Source organism: Lepus europaeus, chromosome 4, assembly GCF_033115175.1.
Source record: "Lepus europaeus isolate LE1 chromosome 4, mLepTim1.pri, whole genome shotgun sequence".
Classification (NCBI taxonomy): domain Eukaryota; kingdom Metazoa; phylum Chordata; class Mammalia; order Lagomorpha; family Leporidae; genus Lepus; species Lepus europaeus.
In genome coordinates, this window is record NC_084830.1 from 130,658,624 (window position 1) to 130,676,346 (window position 17,723).

The window sequence follows — 17,723 nt, forward strand, 5'->3', positions numbered from 1 at the left end:
TGCCTCAAGTGTGCCATGGGTACCAGCGGATACTGAGCACACAGGGTACAATGACAACACTCCAGGGAAATACTTGAGGACTTTTGCCACTAGCCTTAGAGTCACCCTTCCCCTTTCTCTTGGAGTTCTTCATATGCAACAGAATCCTTTGTGGGGCTCAGAAGGAACCATCATACCTGGGTTGCATCACTCATTGTGTGGAAACAAATAGGCAACAACTTACTTCCCATGTCTCATTTTTCCCACCTGTAAAATGAGTCCAAGGTTATAGCCAGGATTGTTGTGAGGATTAACTGTGTGCTTCATGTCCAGTAGCTAGTGTTGCTGCTACTGCTGTTGTTCCTAATATAATTGGACATGCCAGGGTTCCTGTCCCTGGAGGTGCAGTCTTCCCATGGCCAAATATGGAGCCCACACAGGGCCAGGGAGGGTCTCCCAGCCCCTAGATTCCTGTAGACAAAACCTAGGCAGTGACTCAGTTGGCAGGCTATTCCTTGAATTCATCAAGTAAGTTCTGGGAGTGGACTTGTGCTTGCCAGTGACAGGAGCAGGACAGTGGAGGACAGCTAAGACCCAGGGAGGTCCCAGAGATGACAGATCTGTGCAGCCAGTTGACATGAGCCACCCCTGCCTCCCACCCTGAAAGCTGGACGGACTCCCTTCCAAAGGATTCCAGCCATGCTGTCAGTAATGGGAGCCCCACTAAGTTCTCTCTGGGTGAGGAGTCACGGGTTCTGCAGTCCCAGAAAAGCACCCCTGGTCCAGCGAGAGGGTGCCTTTGGACTGATAAAGACTCGCCATGGCCAGTTATGGGTAGGAATATCGCAAGGGGCTAAAGCTATTTTTTGCCACACACTCTATCTCTCCGGCAGGCACAGTGACATTACTCAGGATCCAAATAGCCCCAGCCGGAGAAGGTCATGGAGCTCACGGCTGGAAGGCCCGCCTCTCAAGGCCAGGTTAGGGGTGGGAGGCGATCCGCAAGGCGACCTTGAGCTGTCACCTCTTCTGTCCCCTTGCTCCAGGCCCAGCCCCCATGCTGCTGAACTGAATCCCCCTGAGCCCTGAGTGTGGTGGCAACTGTCTATTTTTAGCCTATGATTCCCCAAGAACGCAGTGGGCCCTTGTGGAGAAGGCGGAGGGAGGAGGGGGGAGGGAGAGGAGAAGCTTCAAGGACTGAAGGGCCAGGGAGGACACAGCCCAGCCCAAACCCAAGTTCATCCCGGTGACAGGCCGGCTGCCGGGACACGGCCAATGCCTCTCCCTTACCGGCCTTCCCCAGCTCAGAGCCCTCCCCTTCCTCCCAGTAGGCCCTGGGGGCCTATGGGCTTCTGCTCCTCTTTTAGCTGCCTTTGAGCTCCGAGGCCAATGGGGTTCTCGTCCCCAGCCACCGTGGGTGTGGACAGGAGCCCGCCACGCTTCCCCGCTGCCCCCTAGGAACGCGTCTCTGGCCTGCCCAACAGCCCAGCAGCCCAGCAGCCTAACAGTCACTTAATGATACGACGGAAGGGCAGCTTGCACCATTTGTCCCGTAGGTAAAAGGCCTTCATAATGGAAGGAGCAGTGAGAAGTTATAGACGTTTAGAAACTATTGCGAAACCCTTATGCGTTGCCCTGAGTTGCTGGTTCCTGCCCCTTTGCTAAGTTCCCCAGAGGCCCCAGGGCTGCATCTTCACCTACGTGACCCACAGGAGGCTGCACTTACCCTTTCTTCCTGTTCGATTCCACCTTCCCGCCACCTTCTCTCCAGGACGTTTGGGGCCTGCAGGAGAGACTGGGGGAAGGGAAACCGTCAGGCCTAGGAGCTCAGATCCTGCCTCTCCCATATGGTGTCAGTGTGACCTGGGGCAGGATACCCTAACCCCTGCTGCACCTGCCAACCTGAGGGAGCTGTCGCAGGGACTCCCAGAATATGTGTAGAATGATGGGCACATAGCAGGTGCTTACTAATGGCTGCTGCTGTCTTATTAGAATTCCACACGTGAATGGCAGGCATTTGGCAGAGCAGCCAAGACTGCCTGAGTTGCCTTCAGCCCACATCAGAGTGCCTGAGCCGGAGTCCTGGTTCGGCTCCTGATTCCAGCTTCCTGCCAGTGTGAGCCCTGGGAGTGGCAAGTGATGACTCAGGTGTGGGGTTCCTGCCACTCGTGTGGGAGACCCAGACTGAGTTGCTAGCTCCTGGCTTTGGCCTGGCTCAGTCCCCAGCTACTGTGGGTATTAGGGGAGTAAACCAGCAGATGGGAGATACCTTTCTTTATCTCTCTCTCTCATAAAATGAATATTAAAAAAGTAAAGAATTATTATATTTAAAAAGCTTCAACAAGTGGTGCAGAGAATCTAACTTTGGGATATGCAAAGGGGATGAAAACTCTAGAATTCAGCTACATTTATGGTTTAATTTTAATTTTCCCCATCACGATTTACTTCCCACGGCCACACACACATAGGCCCATCCCTTCTCTCTGAAATTCAGTTTCCAGCTGGGGAAACTAGTAGTCTGGGAGGTAAGGACGTAGGAACTGTGGCCTGGGGGCGCTCCAGGGAGTGAGCTGTGCCCATCTCCCTGCCAGAGGCCTTTTCCAAACACCACCCAAAAGCACACATGGCTCTCTTCTCTGGGGCAAGGAGGAAAGGATTCGAAATACATGAGGGACTTCAAAACGTGGAAAACGGCATTCAAAGGTAAATTTATTCTGGTGCAAAAAATGTTGAAATCTATGCATACAAAAGATCTTCATGGGACCGGCGCTGTGGCATAGCGGGTAAAGCAGCCACCAGTAGTGCCGGCATCCCATATGGGTACAGTTCGAGTCCTGGCTGCTCCTCTTCCCATCCAGCTCTCTGCTCTGGCCTGGGAAAGCTGTACAAGATGGCCCAAGCCCTTGGACCACTGCACCCACGTGGGAAGACCTGAAAGAAGCTACTGGCTCCTGGCTTCAGATCAGCTCAGCTCCGGCCTTTGCGGCCATCTGGGTAGTGAACCAGGGGATGGAAGACCTCTCTCTCTGTCTCTACCTCTCTCTGTAACTGTCTTTCAAATAAATAAATCTTAAAAAAAGAAAGAAAGAAAGAAAGAAAGAAAGAAAGAAAGAAAGAAAGAAAGAAATGGACGTGTTCTTGAACCTTGAGACCTAATCATCTATAAAGGGCATTGAAGAAAAGCCTTTTTTTTTTTTTTTTTAAGATTTATTTACTTATTTGAAAGGCAGAGTTACACAGAGAGAGAAGGGGAGGTGCAAGGGCCCACAGACTTAGGCCATCCTCTACTGCTTTCTCAGGCCATAGCAGAGAGCTGCATCAGAAGAGGAGCAGCCAGGACTAGAACCAGCGCCCATATGGGATGCCGGTGCTTTGGGCCAGGGTTTTAACCCACTGTGCCACAGCACCGGCCCCAAGAACAAGTCCATTTCTAACTCCCCCAGTTCCGTACTTCTCAGTCATGCCCTACCTGGATTGCCTGGAGCCTGCTGGAGTAGACAAATTGAATCATCTATCTGGCTTCTCATTCATTTGCTCATTCAACATAGACTTACTGAGTGCTAGGAGCTGCATAGGTATTGGGAACTAGGTGAGCATGGGGCTGTCTCTTCATTCATCTCACTGTCTAGCGGGTAACTACTGATGACAAATAAGTAAGCAGGGGTTGGTGTTGTGGTCAGCAAGTTCAGCCTTGCTTATGACCTTGGCATACTGTACTAGAGGGCTGGTTTAATCTGGTTGCTCTGCTTCCAATCCAGTTCCCTGATAATGGCCTAGGAAAGCAGCAGGAGATGGTTCAGGTGCTTGGGTTCCTGCCACCCATGTGGGAGATCTGGTTGGAGCTCCTGGCTCCTGGCTTTGGCCTAGATCAGCCCTGGCTGTTGCAGCCACTTGGGAAATGAACCAGCAGATGGAAAATTTCTCCCTCTGTCACTCCCTCTCTCTCAACTCTGACTTTCAAATCAATCAGTAAATTTTTTTTTTCAAAAAATGTATTGATTGGTTTGAAAAGAAGAGTTACAAAGAGAGAAGAGACAGAGAAAGTGAGATCTTCCATCTACTAGTTCACTCCCCAAATGGCCGCAACTGTCAGGGCTGGGCGAGGCCGAAGCCAGAAGCTTCATTCAGGTCTCCCACGTGGGTGGCAGGGGCCCAGGCACTTGGGCCATTTTCTGCTGCTTTTCTCAGGTCTTTAGCAGGGAGCTGGATTTGAAGTGGAACAGCCGGGACATGAACCGGTGCCCATAGCGGATCTCAGCATTGCAGGCGGCAGCCTAACCCGCTACGCCACAACAATGTTGGCCTCAGTAAGTAAATCTTCAAAAAACTAAGTAAGGGGCTGGCACTCCAGCGTAGCAGGTGAAAGTGCCACCTGCGGGGTCGGCATCACGTAGAGGTGCTGATTTGAGTCCCGGCTGCTCTACTTCTGATGCAGCTCTCTGCTGTGGCCTGGGAAAGCAGCAGAAGATGGCTCAAGTCTTTGGACCCCTGCACCCGCATGGGAGACCTACAAGAAGCTCTTGGCTTCAGATCGGCACAGCTCCGGCTGTTGCAGCCATCTGGGGAGTGAACCAACAGATAGATGAAAGACCTTTCTCTCTCTCTCTCTGCCTCTGCCTCTGCCTCTCTATAACTCTGCTTTTGAAATAAGTAAATAAATCTTAAAAAAAAAAAAAAAAACCTGAGTAAACAAAGAGACAGGTTAAATCACAGTGATTGTAAAATGGCTGTGAAAAACTCTGTTTCATGCTGGCAATGCCAGTGCCAGTCAAGCTGCGGGTCACCAGGGCCCGGGGAGCGTGCAGGGGCACAGCTACCAATGTCAAGATGGGGATTTTTCTTAGAGGAAGCTGTCTAGAGGGGGGTGACCGAGTTCTCTGTCTTGCAACAGTGGCAATCCCCCAGGTCACAGAGAGCGGCTTCCCCTTGCTGCCCAAGGCCTGCAGTGCCCTGCCCCGGGTGCCCAGCAGCCAGGTGTATGCACACTAGCAACAGCCTGGTGCTCACACTGCAGCTGGAGGTGTTTGCTTTTTCTTAATTAACTAATTTTTATTTGGGAGGCAGATGAGAGAGTGAGCGCTCCCATCTGTTGGTTCACTCCCCGATGCCCATTATGTCAGGAAGAGGCCTGGGCCAAAGTCAGGAGCCAGGAAATCAACCCAATTCTCCCACATTGGGTGTAGGGACCCAAGGACTTGAGTCGTCACCTGCTGGCTCCCAGGGTGCGCACTGCATTAGCAAGAGGCTGGGAGTAGGAGTGGAGCCAGACATCAAACCAGGTCCTCCAATCTAACACACAGGTGTCCCAACACCAGGCCAAACACCCACCCCATCACTTAAATAGACAACTTTTTTTTTTCAAGAATTTTTTATGTATTTATTTGAGAGGCAGAGTCTCAGAGAGAGGGAGAGAGAGAAAAAAGATCTTCCATCCACTGGTTCACTCCCAGAGCTGGGCTGATCTGAAGCCAGGAGCTTCTTCCAGGTCTCCCACGTGGGTGCAGGGGCCTGAGCACTTGGGCCATCTTGTACTGCTTTCCCAGGACATCGCAGAGAGCTGGATCAGAAGAGGAGCAGCCAGGACACAAACCAGTGCCCATATGGGATGCCAGCACTGCAGATGGAAGCTTAGCCTCCTATGCCACAGCGCCTGCCCTGGGACAACTCATCTTGAATATTTGCTCACGGGTGGGGGGGTGATTAATTTCTCTGAGGAGCCAACAAAGTTCCCAGAATAAAATGGACACTAACTTCACCCACATCTCCAACTCCCAGTGGCATGCCGGAGAGGATCAGGGTGAGGACCTTCTCCTTTTGTGTCCTGAGAGCAGTCCCCCCTGGGTTTCTACCTTGGCACTGCAGGCACCCTTCCCATCCAGGATGTCAGCCAGGCTCCATGACAACAGGAAGAGGAGGGCGCAAGCGCTTATGTCCAGGGTCAGGGCTCCAAACCCACTGCTGTGTTTGCGGTCCTTTGTCTCCCACCATCTGTCACTGAAGCCCTTCCCTCCTGATTTTCTTTTCATATCCCAACACCAACTGCACCATTACTTACCTAATTTACAAGGGTATCTTCAAAAGTTCATCGAAAATGGAATTCAAAGATAAATTTATTTTGGTGCAAAAATTTCAAAGTCCAGTTTTTTTCAAAATATGCATTTTCCATGAATTTATTGACGACTCCTTACTATGCATGAGTACCAAATTTTTTGCACCAACGTAAGCATGTTGTTGAAATCCCATTTCCATGAACTTTCTGAAGTACCCTCATATTTTTATAGATGCCTTCCCTTTCCAACTTAGCTTAGAGGCTTTTGTCTAAAAACAAAACTTGATATCGCTGCTGTAATTGGAAATCTGGTTTCACTGCCCATAAATAGAAGGCAGCCATGACAATAAATGCAATGAAATGTTATCAAATTCCAGCTCGAAGCTGCTGCCTGCCGAAGGCTCAGAGCCTGGGGCCTGCTCTGTTTGTAAAAAAGGGAGCTTGACAAGTGCCAGCGAGGTGTGAAAGACAGGCCATCGCCCAACCAAGCCTTTGCCCCACAGGGGCTGCTGGGGACTGAGAAGGGCTGGACCCAACACTCTGAGTAAATGATAGGTCTAGCCCATTCTGGACTCCACCCACCAAGGGCACCTGTCCCCCCATGGGGCAGACCTGTGGGGTGCCTCCTACCCCGGGCAACTCAGTCCCATCCAGCTGGCGGCCATGGGCAGCAGCCCCACAGCCACACTGCCCTGTTGCGGAGGCTGCCGTGGGCAGATCATCTTGTCTTCACCTTCCCACGGGGAGGCCCAGGCTCCATCTCTGGCATTCATGTCCTAGCACCAGGTGCCTCCTTTAATGCAGCCCCCACCTCACCCAGGCATCCGAGCCCCTCCTACCCTGCCTCCAGTTCTCACTTCGCCCCTCCACGCCCTGCCCAGGTGGGCCTCTCTACAGCCCACACATGGCCCTGTGGCTGCCCTCAGTATGGCGCCCTTCCTTGCCTCCAGTGAGGTAGGGATGGGGGTGGGGGGAGCTCCACGGCCCAGCCCCCAGCTCTCCACCCCTCCTCCCCCCGGCCCGCCGCTAGCTCCCAGCTCCCTGCTCCCCACAGTGCCTGGCTCTGCTGGTTTCCTTACCAGGCTCCCTCTCTTAGAAATTCCATAAACAGTGTTCCCTCGCTTGGAAGGGCTGCTTCTTGCTATCACCCACACATTCTTCCCGTCAGCGTCTCTGGCCTCTCTGGGGTGGCACCTCTCCTGCCACGACCCTGTGCTTCCCTGCAGGGAGCACAGTGCTGAGCGCAGGGCTGGAACCATGCGGCGCGGGTTAAGTCCCTGAGGATCGCGCGGAGGGTCATTAACTCCTTGCACCTGTAAATCCTTTCGCCCACTTTCTACCTGCCTTGCCCTTCATCCACGTAACTTCTACCCCTCCCGGCCACGACGTTCTGGGTCACTTCCCACCCTTCTCATGATGTCACCCAGGATGGCTCCAGTCCAACAGGATCGGCCTTCCAGCAAACCCTTGGAGCAGCGCGTGTTGGTTGCATGAGTGCATGGGACAGTGCATAAAATACAGCATGGTCCGAAAACAATGTGGCTGTCATAACTTCTGCTTTCTAAGATAAGGCAGAATTCCTATCTGTGGACAAAAAAAAAATCTCCCTATTGTTTGTTGACTTAAGGAGGCTGGTGGGAGAGACAACAGGCTGAGATTGCCAAGGCTTTTTTTGCTCTTGTTTTGTTTTCCTTGGTGGTGGAAGGTGAGATCCTAAGAGGAAGGCCCCTTTCAAACGGTATTTGAATCTTTGGGAATGATTAATAGCTGCACATGGTACAGAATTCAAATGCGGGTTAGCATGCCACATTAGTGAATCGCTGAATGTCGGTATGGGTAGGGATGGATAATCCAGCACTTTCCATGACACAGAGAGAGAAACTACCGTTCCTAGGGGCGCCTCGGGTGATGGGCCTGGAAAGGGGTAAGAGGGCCCAGTGGGCAGGTGGCCAGGGCCGGGTGCTCCAGACCCGCAGTGTTGCAGTGCTGGCCAGGACTGAAGTTAGCATTGCTTGCTTGGTTGACCTCACCAGGCCACTGGCAGAGTTGGCCACACTCAAGTCCCCAGGGAGAGTTTGGGGGCAAACAAGGAAAGACTGTTCCAGTTGCCCTGGGCTCTCACAGCAGCCCCCAGGGAGAGCTGAACCCAAGGCCTGAGGCCATAGGGAGGAGACAGAACTTGCAGAAACCTTTGGAGTGCACTGGGCTACACACACGAGGAAGGGTGGGGCTCCAGCCAATCTCCCTTCACCTCCAAGGACACAGGGCCTCGGCTCACACGGGTGTTGCAGGGAGCCTTGCTTTTCGCCACTGTCTTCTTGGCTCACTCTCTGAGTCCCTGACTGGACTGCGGGCCCTCTAAGGCCAGGGACTGGATTTCTTCTTGCTCTACCCTCTCAACCCCCTACCCAATAACAGTGAGCTCAGCACTGAACCCAGGTTTCAGAAACCGGATAATTCTGCAATGCACGCAACATGAAATTTACCACCTTAACCATTCTGAGTGTAAAGTTCAGAGGTGTTAAGTACGGTCACAATGCTGTGCAATCACCACTCTCATTCATCCCCGGGAACACCTTCTGTCCTATAAAAGTGAAACTCTAGGCATTACACATTCCCATTGCCCGCGCCCAGCAAGCTCCGGCAACCACCACTCTGCTGTCCATCTCGGTGGATTCCACTAGTTCAGGTGCTTTGCATAAGTGGAACCACATGGTATTTGTCACTGTATAGTTTATTTCACCTAACACAAGGTCTTCAAGGCTCACCCAGGTTGTAGCAGGCGCCAGAACTTCCCTCCTTTGCTATTGTGGACAGTGCTGCTGGCAACATGGGTATACACTTACATCTACAAAAGCCATTCTAACCCCGGGGGTGAGCTAAAACCTCACTGTGGTTTTGATTTGCATTTCCCTGATGGCTAGTGATCCTGAACATTTTTTCATGTGTCTGTTGGTCATTTGGATTTCCTCTTTTGAAACATGCCTGTTTAAGTCCTTTGCCCATTTCTAAATGAGGTTGTTTTGTTGTAGAGTTTCTTTATATATCCTTTATCAGTTGCATAGTTTGCAAATAATTTATCCCATTCTGTCAGTTATCTCTTCACTTTGCTGTTTCTTTTGAAGTGCAGAAGCTTCTCAATTTGATATAATCTCAGTCAATTATGACTTTGATTGCCTGTGCCTCAGGGGTCTTTTCCAGAAACTCTTTGCCTATACCAATGTCTTGCAGGATTTCCCCAATGTTCTCTGATAATTTGATGGTATGGGGTCATAGATTTAGGTCTTTAATCCATTTTGAGTGGATTTTTGTGTAAGGTGTAAGGTAGGGCTGTTGCTTCATACTTCTGCACATGGAGATCTAGTTTTCCCAGCACCATTTGTTGAAGAGACTGTCCTTGCTCCAGGGATTCATTTTAGCTCCTTTGTCAAAGATAAGTTGGTTGTAGACACGTGGGTTGACTTTTGGAGTTTCTATTCTGTTTCATTGGTCTACCCAGTTATACTATTTTTAAAAAAGATTTATTTCTATTTATCTGAAAGGCACAGTCATAGAGAGAGAGAGAGAATTAGAGTGTGTGTGTGTGTGTATGAGAGAGAGAGAGAGAGAGAGAGAGAGAGAAAGAGAGGATCTACCATCTACTGGTTCACTCCCCAAATGGCCACAATGACTAGGGCTGGGCCAGGCTGAAGCCAGGAGTCAGGAGCCCCTTCCACATCTCCCATGTGTTTGCAGGGGCCCAAAGAGTTGGACCATCTTCCACTGCTTTCCCAGGCACATGAGCAGGGAGCTGAATCATAAGTGGAGCATCCAGGACTTGAACTGGTAGCCACATGGATGCCAGCATTGCAGGCGGCGGCTTTACCTGCTATGTCACAGCCCTGGCCCCTAGTTACATCATTATATATTCCCACCAGCAGTGCACAGGGTCCCAGTTTCTCTGCCTCCTTGCCAACACTTGTTATTTTCTGCTTCCTTTGTTTTTACAGCCATACTAATGGGTGTGAGGTGGTAGCTCATTGTAGTTTTGATTTACATCTCTCTACTGATTGGTGATATTAAAACATCTTTTTATGTGCTTATCAACCATTTGCACATCTTCTTTAGGAAAATGTCTATTCCAGAATGTCCTTTCATTTGAATTTGGGTGTTTGTTTCATTGTTGAGTTTTAGGAGTTTGCTACATATTCTGGATATTTTTTTTTTAATTTTTTTTTTTTTTGACAGGCAGAGTGGACAGTGAGAGAGAGACAGAGAGAAAGGTCTTCCTTTTACCGTTGGTTCACCCTCCAATGGCCGCTGCAGTAGGCGCGCTGCGGCCAGCACAGCGCGCTGATCCGATGGCAGGAGCCAGGTACTTATCCTGGTCTCCCATGGGGTGCAGGGCCCAAGGACTTGGGCCATCCTCCACTGCACTCCCTGGCCACAGCAGAGAGCTGGCCTGGAAGAGGGGCAACCGGGACAGGATCGGTGCCCCGACCGGGACTAGAACCCGGTGTGCCCTTTATCAGGTATATGATTTGCAAACATTTCTTCTCATTCTGTGGGTTGCATTTTTATTCCACTGAGAGTGCTTTTGATGCACAAAATTTTAAATTTTCATGTCGTCCAATTTGTCTATTTTCTCTTTTGTTGCCTGTGCCTTTGGTGTGCATTCTGAGAAATCACTGCCACATCTAATGATGTGAAGCTCCGCTCTGAGCCCAGTTTTGTAGCCGGCCACAGCATCCTCGTTGCAAGGAGGATTGTGACTGAATGATTCATTTCTCCCCTCTTACACACGCACATGCACATGACTGGGAAACAGCCTGCAGGAGGGAGAATGCATTGTTCTGGGCTGCCCAGAGCCTAGGTGGTAGCTGGGCCCTTGCTACCAGTGTGCCATATTGGCCAGCCTTGGGGTAAAACCCTGGACTAACTCAGCTTCTGCTTCCCCCACACCCTGCAATCAACAGCTCAAGGAACCACAAAGCAATCTTTATGGCTGTCATACACTGGCCGGGCTGCAGAAGTACAAATAAGGCCGTTTCTACATAATCCTCACACTGTTCAGATACGAAGGTTGCAATGGGCAAAGACTGGCATCAGCCGGGAAGTTGGGCTGTGCAGGATTGCCGGAGGCCTTTGTAACTGCTGACTGTGGCCTTGCTGGTCTGGAACCGGCTCCAAGTCAAATACACATACAGACAGGAGGCTCAACCTTCCTCACTGGCTACTGCAGGAGTCTCGCCACCCACACTAGAAAGATAAGGAAGCAAAGGCAGAGAGAGCCTACATCATGTGGACATTGGTGGGGGTGTCCACAGCTAACCCCAGGAGGCCAGTATTTAATTCTTGATTCCTTAAAGGCTCCAAGTGACTAAGTCTGCCCAACCGAGGTATTCATTATCTCCTAGAAATAAAAAAAAAAAAATCTCTAAATGATGTCACCATTATAATAATAGCGTGGAACTGTTGGAGCTTATGAACAAACAAGCTGGCTATTGACTTGCTACCTTAGACCCATAGCGTGCTTCCATTTAAGTTTTGGGTTTTAGTTATTAGTGAGTGAACCAGAGCGCTCCTGACATAAATCAGTCTGTCATTTTGCTGGGCCCAATTTTAAATCAGCACTGGGAGGCTGGTCTATGGGAAGTCATCACTCCAGGAAGTAAGCTGAGCCTGCTGCCCAGCAGCTATGTCTCCACATGGCTTTGTTGTCACTTGTCATGTAACCCCGGAATTCTTGTGACGTACTGTATGAAAACAGTGGCTTTCTATGGAAGGCAGCCCCCTGAAAAATAAGCCAACTTGTGTTGATGATAGAAGGGAGAGTAAGAGAAGATGTGTAAGCTGGTGCTAGTTCTTAAGCCAAAAAATGGAAGTTTGGGATAAATTGTAGAGTGGGAGATCAGACTCAATGGGGGCTCAAATCTACAAGGGCCAGGGTCCACCTAATTCCTAAACACTGCTAAGAAAAATCAGTGTCTACAACCATTTCAAACAATCAACAACAACCACATAGCAATAACAGGGAGACAATTCCTCCACTGATCAAGAGAAAGAACTCTAGAGACTCTGAAAAGCACCCGGTGTGTAGCATTGAAATGTGACCCTCCATGGAAATAGGGTTTGCTAGTAGGGCAATTACTGGAGTAAAGACTTCCATACACCCAACTCCAGTCTGGAGAACAGAGGGCCCCTGGGAAATCTCAGCTCACCCCATCAACCCACTCATCCTTCACTTTTACCCCCACTGCCTGCCCATCCCAACTGGGATGCCATGATGGTGGGCCACCTAGTGGTCAAAGTGATTACTGTAAGTAACTGACACCTAGGGTTTCTATGTTGGTTTCATTAAACCTTTCATTAAACCTTCACTCATTTATATATTCAATGAATTGTTGTAGTGTGTCTGGTGCTGCGAATATAACAGAGAACAAGACAGGTCCTGCGTAGACTAGTGGGGGTGAAGGAAACACATAAAATACTTGGGGCCGGCACTGTGGCACAGTGGGTTAAAGCCCTGGCCTGAAGCGTTGGCATCCCATATGAGTGCCAGTTCTAGTCCTGGCTGCTCCTCTTCCCATCCAGCTCTCTGTGATGGCCTAGGAAAGCAGTATAAGATGGCCCAAGTGCTTGGGACTCTGTACCTGCGTGGGAGACCCGGAAGCAGCTCCTGGCTCCTGGCTTCAGATTGGCACAGCTTTGGCCTTTGTGGCCATCTGGGGAGTGAACCAGCAGATGCAAGATCTCTCTCTTTCTGCCTTTCAAATAAATAAATAAATCTTAAAAAGAAAGATACAAGTTGTGGGGAGGTAAGAATACCGAGGAAGGAGGGGTATCTAAAGAAGTGCCCTCAATGCTGGGCCTGAGGATGAGTGGATGTGTGTTAAGCAAAGAAGGGGAAGGGAAGAGAACACTCCAGGCAGAGTGAGCAGGCTGCCTAAGAGTCAGGGTCAAGACAGCACACCCAGGGACCAGTGTTGAGGCACAACATCCCTTACAGGCGCTGGTTTGTACCTCAGCTGCTCCACTTTTTTTTTTTTTTTAAGATTTATTAATTTATTTGAAAGGCAAAGCTACAGAGAGGCAGAGAGAGAAGTCTTCCATCCACTGGTTCACTGTCCAGATGGCCACAACGGCCACTGCTGCACCGATCCAAAGCCAGGAGCCAGGAGCTTCTTCCGGGTCTCCCATGTGGACACAGGGTCCCAAGGACTTAGGCCACCTGCTACTACTTTCCCATGTCATAGCAGAGAGCTAGATCAGAAGTGGAGTAGCTGGGATTCGAACTGGCACCCAAATGGGATTCTGGCACTGCAGAGGGTGGCTTTACCTGCTACAGCACAGCGCTCCACTTCTGATCCCTGTTCATGGCCTGGGAAAAGCAGAGGAGGACGGTCCAAGTATTTGAGCCCTGCCACCTATGTGGGAGATCTGGATGAGGCTCCAGGTTTTGGCCTGGCCATGGCCATTGCAGCCATCTGGGGTGTGAACTGGCAGATGGAAGATCTTTCTCTCACTCTGTCTCTCCCACTCTCTCTGTAACACTGATTTTTAAAGTAAATAATGAATCTTTAAAGAGAGATAGAGAGCGCGAGTGCACCCAGCTCTGCTGGATGTTAAGCTTTGTTGAGAACTTTGAATTTCATTCTTGGGGCTGAGAGAACCATTCATTTTCAGGGAAACATAAAAAAGCCCATAGAATTGGAATTTCGCCCAGGCACAATGTCTGACCTCAGAGTCGTCCCCTCACAGCCCACACGCTGAAGGGGGGGGAATGATGTTATTCTTTAATTTGTGTTTTCCCCTATGTCTGAGTTGCTCACCCACTTGCCCTTGATCTCCCTTCCCTTCCGTCAGCAAAGAAGTTGGTCCTGTGTTGCAATCATTCCTTAGTCAGGACAGAGCTTCGACTCCCGCAAGAGCAGCTCTGGAAAAGCCAAACTCCTTTCTCAGGCCAAAGTCCTTGACGGAGAGGCAGGGGCTACTCCCGGGGGGAGGCCTGGGGCGCTCATGCCTGGACACCCAGAGGGGCATTTGTTTAATGCAGCAGCTTCCCACACCTGCCCAGTCCTCCCTCAGAGGTGGGGTCTTGGAGGGGTCGCCTGCATGCCCAGTGATCCTGGGGCTCGCTCAGGTGAGCAGCATGGGTGCCGTGGTCTGCAGTCAAGCTCCCGCCACTGTCCAGTCTCAGCCCTGTCTCGTCCTGGTCTGACTCAGCTGTTTGCCCTCAGACCCATTACCTCATCTCTCCAAGCCACTGCTTCCCATTTCTTGAAAATGGGACTAATTATCGTAAAACCTACTTGGTCAGGCTATTGGGAAGATTAGATGATATTATGCATGTAATGTGCTGGGCACAGAGACTGGCATACAGGAAGTGCTCCATAAAGGTTAAAGAACGAAAATAGGTCCCGGTCTACATTTAAGTCATAAAGGGCTTGAGGGGTCACGGCAGGTGGCAGGCCCAGGTAACAGGAGCTGGGATTTAGAGGAGGGAGCTGCTAGGCCAATCCGGCACCTCACCCGACAGAGCGAGAGCCGCAACAGAGAAATGTGCGCCTCTGCTCGGGCTGTCACAGAGGGTCTCCAGTGCACAGCCACAGGCTGGAGAGGGAATCCCCAGGAAACACTAGGAGAACCTGACCAGAAACTGCCTTCTGCCAGCTCTGTGTGACTGCCAAAACAAGCCAGCCTAAGCAAGAGGGAATTTTTGGTTCTGAAAAAGATGAACTGAAGACATAAATACTGGATCCAATTTTGACAGTGTCATCAGGAACCAGCCTCCAATGCTCAGCTCTGTCTCCGCTTTCTTCTTCAACACAGGATCGGACAGCAGCGCCCAGCGTCACTCTGCATGTAACAGCCCTGGCCCCTACTGTTGTGGTGCGGCGGATTAAGCTGCTGCTTGCAATACAGCCATCCCACACTGGAGCACCGGTTGGAGTCCCGGCTGCTCCGCTTCGATCCCGCTCCCTGCTAATGTGCCTGGAAAGGCAACAGAAGACGGCCCAAGTATTTGGGTCCCTGCCACGCATGTGGGAGAGCGAGATGGAGTTCCTGGTTATGGTGGCTATTTGGGGAGTAAACCAGCGGATGGAAGATTTCTCAAAGTCCTGGACCTGAGACAGCACCTGTCTCCTGATCCCACCAGCACAAATCCTGAGGCTGACACTGATTGGCTCAGCTTCAGTCACATGCCTGTCTCTGAACCACTCACTGTGACCAAGGAAATGGAAGGTTCCGATTGGCCAGGCCTGTGTCATGTGCCCAATCTTTGGCTGAGATCAGCCTCAAACTACATGGGTTATACACAAAAGCTCCCTAAATGAAGATAGGGGTGAGGATAAGTCAAATCAGGGGGTTCCTGTGTGGGAACCCCTGTCGCCAGCCGCCCTGGAGCCAGCTCTCCTGGGCACCTGAACACCATGTGCTTCTGTGGCGGCCCCCACAGACTTGGTCCTTGGGCGAGGAATTCCTGCAGCGCCAGCCAACCAGGAGGCAGAGGTCCCCGTGAGAGCAGCGACACCGCTGATGGTGCCGGAGAGGACGCTCCCGGGAGCAGCAGGTGCGGCTGATGCTGCACAAGCCCAGCTACATCCCCTAGGTCCTTCAAGAGAGGCTGCAACGGACAATCAGGGGCCATATGGTGAGAGGGAAGCAGGGAGAGGCTAAAACCCTAGGGCTCCTCAACAGGAACCCGCAGACCCTGGGGAGCTGCAGCTGTGGGCTGGGGAGCACGAGGGATCGTGTTCCTGCTCTCTCTTCTTCCGAGCCAGCCCGAGCCGAGTGCACTCCCTCACTCTCGGGCCTGGCTATTCATTGACAACAGCCTCTAAGGAGACGGAGGCAGGCCATGTCCCAGGCCAGGAGCCCACAGCTCCAGCAAGGGCAATGTTTTTTTAAGATTTGTTTATTTGAAAGAGTTTGAGAGAGAGAAGGAGAGACAGATATGTATGTATGTATGTGTGTGTATATATATGTATATATATATATATATATATATATATAGAGAGAGAGAGAGAGAGAGAGATTCTTCCATCCACTGCTTCACTCCCCAACTAGCTGCAAAGTCTGGAGCTGTGCCAATCTGAAGCCAGGAGCCAGGAGCTTCTTCCGGATCTCCCACATGGGTACAGGAACCCAAGGACTTGGGCCATCTTCTACAGCTTTCCCAGGCCATAGCAGGGAGCTGGATCAGAAGTGGAAAAGCTGGGACTCGAACCAGTGCCCATATGGGATGCCAGCACTGCAGGTGGCAGCTCTACCTGCTACGCCACAGCGCCAGCCCCACGAAGGGCAAATTTTATGAACACCTTAGTTTTCTGTGCCCGAGTTACACATGAAACGACCCATCTTGTAAAACACTCCAACACTGTACTTGTTTCTGAAGCCCCTTGATGCCCCTCTCCTCAGCCAGCCCTCCTCCTCACAGCAGCGCCGGCTGTCCGTTTGGTGCAAGGCTGTCCAAACAGTTTTCACGTATCTGCATCCTGACGTGTTCACAGACGGAAGTGCTTAGCTCTGGTTTTGCTGACATTCTTTCAACTAGATCTAAAGGAGCCCACAGTGAGAAGTCTGCCTTCGGCCTCCCTGAACCGCTGCTGGGTCACTAATTTCCAACACTGCCCTCCAGATGGGTGAGGCCAGGAATCAGCAGGCCTTCTCTGTAGAGGGTCAGACGGCAAACACTGCAGGCTCCGTAGGCTTATGGTCTCTCATAGCTAACCAGCTCCATCATCGAATTGACAGTAGCCGTAAACAACGTACCGATGAATGAGCAGGCTGTGTGTCAATAAAACTTTATTTGCAGACACAGATTCAAATTCATGTCATTTTCATTTGTCATGAATTTTTCTTTGGGTTGTTTCTCAAGTATTTAAAAATCTGAACATCATTCTTAGCTTGCTGGCTGTACTAAGACAGGCACTGGCTGGGCTTGATCCATGGACTGTAGTGATCCATGCATATAAAAACAAGTTTGCATGGACATCTTCCTCTTCCCCCCAGTTCATTTGAGAGGCAGAGATAGACAGGCAAATGGACAGAGCGATCCCATCCACTAGTTCATTCCCTAAATTGTTGCAACTGGGGTCTGAGGCTAGGCGCCATGAACTCAACCCAGGCCTCCCACATGGGTGGCAGGCACTCACTTCCTTGGGCTATTCCTGCTGCCTCCCAGGGTCTCCACTGGTAGGAAGCTGGAGTCAGGAGTGAGAGCTGTGCATGAAGCCAGACACTCTGATACGGAACACAGGGGTCTTAGCCAGTGGGCCAACCTCCTTCCCCTTTTTCTGACAGGGCTGGAACATGCCACACTGTTCTGCACTTTGCATTTCTTTCTTTGCCATGGAGCCTAGAGACTCTGCCACAGGACTTCATAAAGCATTTCCTCCTTTTTCACTTGTAGCACAATGTTAGATTTCCATGGGAGTACATCCGACATAGCTTCCTTACCCAGTCACGTTATTTCCTTTTGCTATCATAAACAATATTTGATTGTAAAATCTTAGATCTAATTGCCTAAGTTTTAACAGCCTCTTGACATGTAGTTAAGATACCATACAACTCAATCTTTTAAAGTGTACAATTCACGGCTCTTAATCTATTTACAGAGTCATATATCCAACGCCACAATGAATTCTAGAACAGTTTTATTACTCCCGGAAAATTCCACACTTCTTTGCTGTCATCTCTCTGTCCCCCGATC